Here is a 12,493-nt window from a genome sequence, read left to right as displayed (position 1 = left end):
CAGAACAATACTTAATAGAAAGTCTGTTTTAAGATTAGACAAATGCCTAAACAGTAAGAGGCTGAGGCATAAGGAGAAAAAGCTGCAAGAGAAACACTGAAAGAATCAGTAAAAGGGCATCAAAAGAAAATCATCCTTCACTTGTTTGGAGAAAATAGCTACTACTTTTAGCTGATGTTCTTCATACTGATTAGTCTAAGCTATATGGGTTATATCCTGCACAAGCTATAACAGCTGGTCAGCTTTCAAAGCTTCATGGCACCTACCACAAGCCCAGAGCATTACTCAGCTCGAGCTGAGCTGACTAAAAAGACAGGTTTAGGTCAAAAGCTCTTCAGATTGTTCCTGTCACAGAACAGAGTGCTGTTGCCTGGATTTCGGGGTATTGTCAGTTGTCTTGTGCTGTTCCATTGCTGGACAGACAAATTCCCTTTGGGAAAAAAATGTCCACATATTATTTGTAATGTTTAAATTTACTTTCCTGTGTGGTAAAATACTTTATAAGCAAAGAGTATGTGTTTTTATTGACTGTCATGCGACTTTGCTGTACTTTTTAAATAGGAACACACTATTGCATTTGACAGTTTTAAAGTTGATATAAACATTCTAAAGCCATTTTTTCTAAGAAGAAACATGCTTAAATTAATTTGGGGGGGGCTGATAATGTGTATTGAAATGCTTTTTACTTTATTTTTATTGGGAAAACTAACTTTATGCAACTTTTGAAATTTTACCAGCTTATACTGTTAGTTTCATGGGAAAGCAGCATCAATTTTGGCTTGACCAAATTACCAGTCCCACAGTCGATCTTTCAGCCTCAAAAAGAAAAAGTTAACTAAACAGAATTTGTCACAGCAGCAGGCTAGACATGTGCCTCAGCCACAGATAGGTAAAGGTGGTTCCTCAAACCACTCAACTTTTTCCTCTGATCCCTCTGGTGTTGGCCACTTCCTCTGTAGCTGTTTGGATCCCCTTATTGGGCAAGGTAGTGCCACTTTTGTCAGTGTGAGGAGACCAGAATATTGTGCTCATCACTGGGGAAGCTTTCCTGCCATTATAAAAATTCTGCTTGCCCTAATTTTCCTGTCAGAAAGAAATAGAAAACTAAACATGTATTCTCTCCTGGTCCAGTTTCACAGGACAAGATTAGTTAAGTTTAGCTCAGGGTTTTGTACAGGCTATTGACCCTTCTTATCAGATAGTTTCGGGAAAGAGAGATTCCAGAAACTGAGTCTGGAGAGCAATGTGAGGGGACCGATTCAGGTTTTCTCCTCAGACTTATGATTCAGAGATAGAGGAGAGTGTGCTATCCGCATCTCACTGCCAGGGTCTTTCTTCCTGAGACTATTTCCAGTGGTAGAATGATGATGGAATTCCCAGGACCTCCTCCCAGTCCCCTGTCCCAGGGCTGCCAGCATTGGGGGATATGTTTCTCACATCTTGAAGTTTTCCCAGTCATCCTACTCCACGTAAGAAAGCAGATAATATGCACAAAGTCCCTAAGTCTTTTAAATTTCTATACAATTACCCCAGGCCTGACCCAGCATCTATAGCTTTAGTCAATCCAGCTGCTGCCAAGCATGTTAACTCCAATCATCCCCCTTCTGACAATGATAAACTGGGGAAAAAATGCATGCTAATACAATTTTTATTTTCCGAATTTTGAATTGTCAGGCTCATATGTTAAAGTTTATTATGACTAAATGTGAAAGTATGAGGAATGTTTTATCGGCAGTTCCTTCCTGTGAGGAAAATCTGCTTTGTGTGGTTTAATTTCTTCTGTATTTCAGATCACTACTCATTGTTTAAAGTGTGTTTATGACTCTGTAGATACTATGTCAGTGACCGATTAAACTAAAAAGGTGGAGACTCTGCCCTAATCTACTCTAACCTTCTCTCCATAATCCCCCCTGCAAATCCCAACCCCTGTATTCAAAAATACTGAAATAACTGCATGTCTGCTCCAACTCAATAAACATAAAAATATCTGCTTCATTTCCTTATACATCTCCCCAGGCGATAATATCTCTACCCTGGAGAATATTCTCCACTGGGCCTCATCTGAAATAAAATATGAAACATTTATTCTAGGCGACGTCAACATTGATTGGAACAAAATCAGCACACCTTCCCCCTCCCTAGCTATCAAACTTTTCAACTTCTCCCAAGTAATCCATTCTACAACCAGACCTAACAAAAAACACCCCCCAGGATCCATCATAGATTGGATTTTAGTCTCCCATCAAAACAAAATCTCTCTATCGGGAACTATCCCTGACTCCTTTAGTGACCATCTCCCTGCCTTCATTCATCGCTCAGCTAACCCCTCACAATTCCAACATCATTACATTCAAACTCGTAACCTCAGCAACTTCAACCCCACAATTTTCTCCAACATTTTCAAACAAATCAACTGGCAAATCCTTTACAGTCTCTCCCTCGACAACGCCGTAGAACATTTTAACTCCATCTTCCTAAATACTCTTAACTCCCTAGCCCCCTTAAAAAACAAATGAATCAAAGCCAATTCTGCTCCTTGGCTGACCAAAGAGACTAAATATACCATGCATCTCAGAGACAAATTCTGGAAGCTTTATCAGAAAAGTAAACTGTCTTCTGCCTTGCTCCAATATACCCAACTCCGCAACCAAGTAAAAAAACTAATCACCTGGGACAAAAAAAACTACTACAATAAACTTCAGTCCAATAATAATAACAACCAAAAACAATTCTGGAAATCTGTTAACTCTCTTCTCCATCCTGGGTCAAGAAATAACCCCTGCCCTGACCCTAGTTTAACTGACAACGAACTGAGCTCTCTCTTCAACACTTTCTTTACAGATTCTATAGCCAAGCTAACCAAAACATTCCCTGACAACAATCCTTCCAACTTCCTAAACTCTTCTAATAACTGTCACCCTATGTTCCAACTCAAACCAGTTTCCACAACATTTATAAAAAAAGCTCTTATCCAAACTAAAGCCATGTTCCATTGCCCCCGACAACATTCCTCCCTCCTTCCTCAAATGCGCAGCCAAAGGAATTGCTCTCCCTATTAGCATCCTGATTAACCGATCCTTAAAAGAGTCATACATACTCAAACTTTGGCGTTCAGCCTACATTCTACCACTTCATAAAGGAGATAAAAACAACTCCAGTTCTAATTTTCGCCCCATAGCCCTACTCTCTCCAATATCTAAAATTCTAGAGAAATGTGTCCACTACCAACTTTTACCCTACTTAACTCAGAATCAGTTACTTACACCCACCCAACACGGTTTCCGTCCCGGCCACAGCACCATAACTGCCCTACTTTCCTTCTTAGAAACAGTTAATCAAGCCTGAGATTCTGGACTTCTTGTATCCACTGTTCTGCTAAATCTATCTAAAGCCTTTGACACCATCTCCCATACAAACCTTCTCTTCCACCTCTCCAACCTTAATCTCTCCACTAATACTCTTTCCTGGTTCTCCAGTTAACTCTCTGACAGATCTCAGGCTATCAGATGGAAGGACTCTACCTCCTCCTTCTTACCTAGTCCTACCGGTGTTCCTCAGGGATCCATCTTCGGTCCCATACTTTTCAACATCTTCATAAACAACCTTCACACTGCTCTCTCTGACACTACAGTCATCCAGTACGCTGATGACTCTACCTTAGTCTGTGCCGCCCCAACTTTTCTGAACTTCTCTCTAAAACACAAACAGCTTTTTCCACTACAGAAAACTGGATGCACCAAAACCCTCTCTCCCTCAACTCCAATAAATCCAAAATACTAATTTTCCTCCCTACCAAGGCTTCTTCCTTTGACAAAAACACTTTCAACATCCTCAACTAAACCAACACCCCTATAGAAGTGGTCCCCTATGCTAAACTCCTTGGCATAACCATTAACGAATGCCTCAAATTCGACCTCCACATACAACAAAACATAAAAAAAACACCAAAAGTTAGGTATGCTCTACAGGAATAATATAGTTCTTTCAAAATCCTCTAGGCAAACCTTAGTTACCTCCTACCCTCTCTACTTTATGGTGCCCCTCTTCTAACTAATCTGTCTGCCTCCCTCACCTTTAAACTTGAAGCTTGCTATAATAAAATCTCTAAATTCGCCACTAAATCCTAAACCTCAACCCACCACTGCCTCACCCTTCAATCTCTGAACTGGTTAGAACTCCCCAACCACATTGACTCTCTGCAACCAACAATCACACATAAATTAATATTCTACCCAGAAAAATGCCCAGCATTATCCAACATCCTTCCCCCTTATATCCCTCACCGATCATTAAGATCTGAACACCAAAATCTAATCTCCATTCACAGACCTAAACATCCCGCCGGCCAGCAACTACTATCCTTCTCTCTAGGTAGAAAATGGAACTCTCTCCCTCCTTCACTTAGGACCATACCTAACACGGAATACTTCAAAACCCAACTCTTCTTACACCTATCTTCGAAATGGAAATGTTCTTGCTTTCACCCTATATAATTTCAAGGTTTTTCTACACTAAGCCCCTCTACTCCTGCACCTTTCTGCTCTCTAATTCTAGCTAAATGGTTTTAGCTGACTCTCACTTGACTGTAAGGATGAAAATATTGCAAATTATGTTAGTACCTAAAAAAAAAAAAAAAATTGTTATTTAGCATTTGCAGTGTTCTTACTATGTATTCTTGCTGTGTGGACATTTGCATTTGCAGTGTTCTTACTATGTATTCTTGCTGTCTGGACATTCTATTGTATTTTATCTCATGCATTGTATCCTTGATTGTACTGCCTTTGGAGCTTTTCTCCCCGGGCATCCACTGAAAATGGGTACTTCTTGGCCCAGTGGACTTCCCCGGTAATCAAATTGAAATAAATAAATAAAATAAATATCCAGGGCTGTTGCCAATGGTTCTGTGTTGAGGATGTCTTCCTGGTTGCATTCTCAAAACTACCCAGAGGATGTAAAAAATGAAATGTTAAATTCACCTTTGGATACAGATTTAGTCTTTATACCCTCTGCTGCAGAGGCTATCAAAAATATGATGAGAGGGGTAAAGATAATACTGGGAATCTGTCAGATTTTCAACCCTCATTCTCTAAATTTTCAAATGTTTTTTCTGCTTCCTTTTCCAATTTTGGCAAGACAGAAAACAAAACACTCTCAGCAGAATGCTTGTAAGCATACATTTAAAAACAATGGCACTGAAGCGTCAATAAGAAAGCAGTAAAACCCAGAACAAATAGTCAAATAAGTGAGAATGACTATGGGAAGGACCTTCTTCCCCCACTCTGACAGTCATGTATACCTTCCAGAAAAATGAATCTATATTTCTTCTCTTAGGCAAAAAAATTGTTTCAAATAATGGGCTCTCAGACTGAGTCAGTAGGGTTTTAGATAGCAGTGGGAAGAAATCCCTCCTTTCCAGGGAATTATTTCACATCTATCATACCAAACCCCTCTGTTCCCTTCTGTCCTACAGCACACACTGTCTCAGGGGGTAATAGAAACAGTTCCTCCTTCATAGTGGGGAAGATGTTTTTATTCAAGAATGTTTCTGGTGACAAAGAAAGAAAATGCCTGGAGATAATTTCTGGACCTTTCTTTCTTAAACCAGTTTGTGATAGTGCCCAAGCTCAAAGTACATTCGCTATGCACTCTTTTATCCCTTCATCATTTGAGTTTTTTGGTAACCTTAGATTTAAAAGATACTTATCATTACATTCCTATGCATCCAGACATCAGATATTTATTAATGTTTTGTGTCGGGATCACATTATCAGTTCTCTGCCTTACCCTTTGGGTTATCCACTACTCCAAGAGTGTTCACGAAGTGTCTAGCTCTAGTTATAGCACATTGCAGGCTACAGGATATACATATTGTTCCATATATAGACAATTTCCTTATCTTTGCATAGTTGGGTGAGAGATCTCCTATACTGGCTGAGATTCCAAAAGAACACTGAAGAGTATTTTTTTTTACCTCATCACACAGGATTGTGTTCCTGGGGTGTCTGCAAAACACCTCAGTATAAAGGGCTTTTCTTCTACAGGAAAAAAGAGATCTACATTCAGATCTATTGTAGATGTTTTCCATTCAAAATTTGGTCACTGTGAAGAATACCTCAAGACTCTGGGTCCTATGGCATCCGTGATTTTCATGATACCTCTGCAAGTCTCCATATGATAAACATACAATTGTATCTGAAGTCTCTTTGGTTCCAGCACCAACACCCATAATCTTTTCAGATTCCAGTTCTGGGATTTGAGAGGAGAAAAATCAGTTAGAGAAAAAGATATTTGCTGTCTCCACCAAGCCCAAAGCAGGCAGTCACTACAGACACCTCAGATTTTGTTTGGGGAGCAGTGTCAAGGGGCATAAAAGTGCAAGGTGTGGGGCAACAAATACAGAGACAGGCACATAATTGTAAAAGAGATGCTTGTGCTAATAAAGGCAGTGAAATCTCTGCATTAGCTTTTATCTCCAAGACCTCTTCAAGTTGTTATAGAGAATACCATAGTGTGTGCTAAACAAGCAAGGGGAGGGGGCAGGACTGCCCTATGTAGACTAACCATGTTAGCATGGGATATAGCTTTATGGCACAATCTCATTCTATAGGCTTCCTACAGTCCATCAAAACAAAATTGTGCATCAGGTAAGCTGAGCAGGACAAAGGCAGACCCACACAAATGGAAACTAGATCAGGGGGTCTTCCAATATTTTATTAACTTGTGGAGAGTTCCACGAGCAGACTTTTTTTGCCTCTTCACTGAACAGTCATATGGTAAACTTCTGCTCCAGGGTTCCATGCAAGGAGGCCTGTAAGACAGATGTCTTTTCTTTTCCTGGGACAGGAATGTTTCTGTATTCTTTTCCACCTTTTCCACTGATATCCAGGGTACTTCTGAAGATTCACAAGGAATTCCCCAAGATCAATGTGATGGCTCCCATATTGCACAGGCAACAGTGGTTCTTCCTTCTTTTGGAAATGGCCAGAGGCAATTAACTGCCAGCTTCCTCATAGACTGGATGCACTCACACTAGAACAGGGGTGTTTGACACATCACAACCCCAAACGACTTCAAGTGACTGTCTGGATGATATGGTTTTAATACCGTTTAGGCACCTGTTTACAAAGGATGTGCAGTACGTGCTAATGGATGCAAGAAAGCCTGCTACTAGAAAATCATATATTAGCAAATGGAAAAGGCTTTCTAGTTAGTAAGAGCATAGCCATCACTCACTCAAGCCTGGTGTTTTTATGGCCTTGCAATATTTATGAGCGCTATTTTCATATGGGCTGTCTTACTCCTCTATCAAGGTTCATTTTTCAACAGGACTGCCCATGGAGCTACCTCATTTAAGGCATTTCCATGACAAAATGTTTTTGAATGGGGTTTAGCATAACAGACCTCCAAGAAAATTGATCTTAATTGTTTGTTAGAGATGCTAACATTTATTCTATTTTAACCATCTCATCTGGCTGACTTGAGGTTCTTAACCGGTTTTGATGGTTGTTCTTACCACTACAAAAAGAGTATGAATGTTGCAAGCACTTATGGTGGGGGTCAGCCTTATTTCATTTTCCACAGAGACAGGTTTCCTTGAGAAAGTACGGTTGTGTAAAATCTTACCATAACAGTAGATTTGCTTCTCTTCACTGTTATATTATTCATAGCTCAAGGGATCTCCTGCCAAGGATAGCCCAATGTCTGGCCAGTATACTAAAGCCTTTAGAACTTATAGGCACAGTATGTCATATGCATGCTCCCAATAGAATAAATCCCACTTTTATGTTAAAAAGTACAGTTTTGTACCTACCATAAATGTAGATGTTCGAGTGTATATACTGCTGCAGTCATCACACTTGGGTTATCCTGCCGTCAGGCGGTCCCGCAGTCTGCCGAATCCCAAAGTCTTGGTCTGGCATTGTTTGTCGTCGCTTCTTCCCTGATGTCAGTGCAACAAGGGGATAAGAGAGGCAGCCAACGCCATTTTCTTCAGTTTTTCTTGCCCCAGATGTCAGGTGCCCCCAACTAGGAAGGCAATACAAATAACTATGCAAAAATACCTTAGTAGATAAGCAATAGTACTAGCTGTTAGCAAATATACCATATAGACATGCATCCAATAGATTGATGTACATGGAGTTATAACTAACACCCTGGTATGTAGAGGGGATGGTGGGAGGGTAACCTGGACTGCAGCAGTATATACACTCGAACATCTACATTTATTGTAGGTACAAAACTGTACTATGTTCATCGTGCTATACTGCTACAGTCATCACACTTGGGTTGAATCCCAAAGCTATGGATGGGTGGCTGGTACTAAACTGGGTTAGGTGAAGCTAGGATGCCCTGCAGAATTGCAGTGGCAAAACCAGCTCTGGTTTTTGAGTATAATGGAAGGTGGTAGTGCTTGGTAAAGGTGTGCACTGAACTCCAAGTAGCTGCCTCCAGAATGTCCTTGGTTGGAACCCCCCAGAGAAAGGCTGCTGAGGGTGCTGTAGCCCTGGTAGAATGGGACCTAATATTAACAGGCACTGCTTTCCCATGGTGCGAGTAGCAAAAGTGGATACAAAGTGCTATCCATTTGGAGATGGTCTGTTTTGAAATAGCCTTTCCTTGTGAACCTGCAGCATAGGATACAAAGAGTTGGTCCGTTTTTCTGGAGGTCTTTGTCTTATCCAAATAGTAACGTAGCTGTCTGTGAATGTCCAAAGAGTGAAGGAGCCTTTCTCCTTTATTCTGGGGGTTTGGATAAAAGGTGGGTAAATGAATGGTCTGATTCAAAGCCACACTGGATACTACCTTTGGCATAAAGGTAGGGTTAGTTCATAGAGAGACTCAGTCCTGATGGAAAATGATGAAAGGTTCCACTGCCATAAGTGCCTGTAGTTGAGACCCTGCGTGCTGAGGTGATAGCCAGCAACAGAGCTGTTTTCCATGACAAGTATTGTAGTTCTGCTGAGAAGGCTGGTTCGAAAGGAGGCATTGTTAATTTTTCTAAAACTAAGTTGAGGTCCCAAGCCGGCGTTGGGGGTTTTCTGGGGGGTCTTATATTCTTAAGCCCCTCTGAGAAACTGCCTTAGTAAAGGGTGTGAGGATATGGGAGGATCCGTATTATATTGAGCTGAAAAGGCTGAAGCATGGATCTTAATGGATGAGAAAGAAAGGCCCTTGTGTAGCATCTTAGTTAAGTATTGCAGTATTTGAGGAATGTTTGGTATCCAAGGATTGTGGCCTTTAGCCTGGTTCCATGCACAAAATCTTTTCCATTTGTCTGAGTAAGTTTTTCTGGTGCTGGGCCTCCTGGCCTCCAAAATGACATTCAGGACGTCCTTTGAGAGAAGTGCTGATTGATAATTCAAGGTATTCTCCATGCAGCTAAATTTAAAGTCCTGAGCTGACTGTGAAGGATCTGAGAGTTTTGCTGAGTCAACAGAAGTGGGAATTGAGGTAAGATCCATGGAGGGCTGTGAGTCAAGGTCCTTAGTAATGGGTACCAGTGCTGACGTGGCCAGTCCCGAGGAATGAGGATCATTTGTGGTCTCTCTGATCTGACTTTCAGTAATACCTAGGTCAAGAGAGGTAGTGGTGGGAAGACATAGACTGTCAATGCTGTCCAACTGAATGATAAGACGTCCACTTTCCAGGCTAGGGAATGATAAGTCCTTGTGCAAATTGTTGTAGTTGGCAATTGTTGGGGGGGGGGGGCAAATAGATCTATGTCTGGGTGTCCCCACCTTTGAGTTATCATTGAAAATACTTGTGGGTGTAGTCTCCACTCGTGAGGATCTGCCAAATTTCTGCTTAATTCGTCTGCCAATATGTTTTCCTTTCCTGGCAGGAATTGTGCTTGCAGTTGTACTTGGTAAGTCAATGCTGTGTTCCACAAGGTCATTGCCTGTCTGCATAAAGGGTAGGAGTGTGTTCCTCCCTGTTTGTTTATGTAAACAGAAATTAACTTGAAAAGTTAAACAAACCAACAAAACAAAAAGGTGAGTCCAACGAAACACAGAAGCCGATGTAGAATCCAAGATAACTTTACTATGAACTTGTTAGCGCTTTCGTGTAATGTTATACATACACTTCTTCAGACAAGTTATTACACCTACATCCAGGGTATAAATATTCACGACAAATAACACAATTATTTAATCAAGTTAAATTAACCAATTAAAACAATTAATCAACTGGTTGCTTTCAGCCCTAATTAAAACCAATACCATATTTTTAATACCGTTTTAAAAAACAAGTACTATAATATAATAAATTTATTACAATAAGAAACCCAAATTAATTGTGATTCTTTAGTTCTTAGATGTTATAAAAAACTTTTTTTAAAAACAAATTTGACATTTTTTGTATACTTTGAAGCACTTTAAATTATACCAACATTTTGAAACACAGCGAGTCACCAAACTTACTAAATTTTAAACATTTTCATTGATTTATGTTTATATTCATATGTATTTCCCTAACCAACATAAACCATGTCTACCTATTAAACATAGCTTTCTAAAATGCACTTAGATAATGTAGTCATGTGTCTAATATAACTCATTGTCTTTAGCTCTTAAAATATACTGATATTTTTTCACTCCCCAAAAACCAGATTTGGCTAGGGTTCTTTGTGACCTTAAACTTTATACACGTAAACTTAATTTAAAAATTTTGTTAGGTGGAAACAACAATGTGTTCAACACAGAACAAGTTGCAAGTACATATAACCCACCTCTGGACAATAATTTGCTTGTATTTGAAAGAGTAACTGAAATTCACTTAAGGGCCCTAAACAAAGAGTTCTTTCAACAAAAATATCGAAATGCAGGGATGTATAATCTGATTGACTTAGTAAGGGCACACAATATACGGGTAATGAAACCCGACAAAGGTGGGGGGGGCGGTACTCATGTACGAAGATGACTATGAGGCACAGATAAAAGAGATGCTGTCAACCAATAATTATATGCAAGTTTCGAGGAATGAATTGAATCAGTCCTATCAGAAAATAAAAGATTCCTTAAGCGATTTATTTATTTATTGAGGGCAGCATTAGCACTGATTTATTTCAGTATTTAACCATGCCAGCCCCTATGATTCTGGTCATCTTCGGGGTACCCAAATTACACAAAAATATTCAAAACCCCCCATTTAGGCCCATTATCGATGGGCGTCAGTCTATAACCTACTCTTGCGCCAAGTGGGTGGACAACAAACTAAAAGAGGTCCTTAAAACTGAATCCCAAATCTGCAAGGACTCTTGGTTTGTCCTTGAAAACTTAAATAGTATTCCATTTGATGTTGACTTAGTGTTCTTGACAGCAGATGTCAAGGACCTATATACAGCAATCCCACAAGAAACAGGTGCAGAATGGGTCAGGGACTTCCTATTAAGTAAGCAACTCCCAGGCGCTAACATCGATTTAATTATATGTTTACTAGAATTGGTATTGAAAAACAATTTTTTTATGTTTAAAAAGCAATTGTACCTCCAGTTAACAGGTGCGGCAATGGGTTCCCCTTGTGGGGGGGCATTTGCAAACTCAGTGATGGCATTTTGGGAACACACCTATTTATTTCCACAAAAAATATTTAAGAACTTCGTCGTCTGGTATACGCGATACCAAGACGACATACTAATGGTTTTAAAAGCAAATAAAATTAATGCTATTAGATTAATTGAAGAGATGAACTCTTTTGTTCCATTTTTACAGTTCACTCATCATTTTGATGAATCATCAATTAATTTTTTAGACATTAGTATTAAAAAAGACATGGAAAAGATGAAATTCACTATTACTATCTACAGAAAACCTCACTACAGTAATTCGTTCTTACATTTTACTAGCTCTCACCCCTTCTTCCAGAAGAAAGGGGTAGTTAAGAGCCAAGTAGTACGTGCGTCTAGAATGTGTTCTGAAGAAAGTTCTTTTGTAGAAGAATGTGATTTCTTGGCTACTATGTTTTTGAATAGAGGATATCCTCGTAAGTTAGTTAATTCTGTTATTCGCGAAGTTACAAGAAAGAGACGTACGGGGTCTTTAGGACCTATCTTAAAAACGTACGACAACAACAGTACATTAGAAAACATGGTAGAAATTACTGTTGTGGACACTTCTAAAAATACTCAGGAAGAACAAACGAACTTTAACATTAGTTTTTTGACCCAATATAATGAGTTAAGTGTAGAATCCAGACGTATTTTAAACAACAATTGGGAGTTGTTAACACAAGGATTAAATCCCAATGTTAATATAGGACAGAAACCTGTAGTGATTTTTCGAAAAGCACCATCTTTGAAAACAATGTTTGAGGTTCCCCTTAGAACATACATGGTTAACAAAGGTATGTTCAAGTGTGGTCATTGTGGTTATTGTAAATATATAAAAACTGGATTTACCTTTCTTGTCCGTGGTGTGAAATACTACATTAATGAGAAATGTAACTGTCTCAGTCAAGGAGTGGTATACCTTGCCACCTGTACAGTATGTTCTGC

At 39.6% G+C, this 12,493-nt stretch overlaps 1 protein-coding gene across 1 annotated transcript in view; it reads right to left on the bottom strand.

Annotated features, from left to right (window-relative positions):
- CACNA1B (calcium voltage-gated channel subunit alpha1 B) overlaps positions 1-12,493 on the bottom strand; it is a 3,578,581-nt gene that overhangs the window by 318,546 nt on the left and 3,247,542 nt on the right. The window lies entirely within an intron of this gene.

This window comes from Protopterus annectens, chromosome 16.part0 (genome assembly GCF_019279795.1).
Source record: "Protopterus annectens isolate FY-2018-M chromosome 16.part0, PAN1.0, whole genome shotgun sequence".
Taxonomy (NCBI): domain Eukaryota; kingdom Metazoa; phylum Chordata; order Ceratodontiformes; family Protopteridae; genus Protopterus; species Protopterus annectens.
Note: the sequence above shows the minus strand (reverse complement) of the source record. Positions and strands in the feature narration are given on the sequence as shown.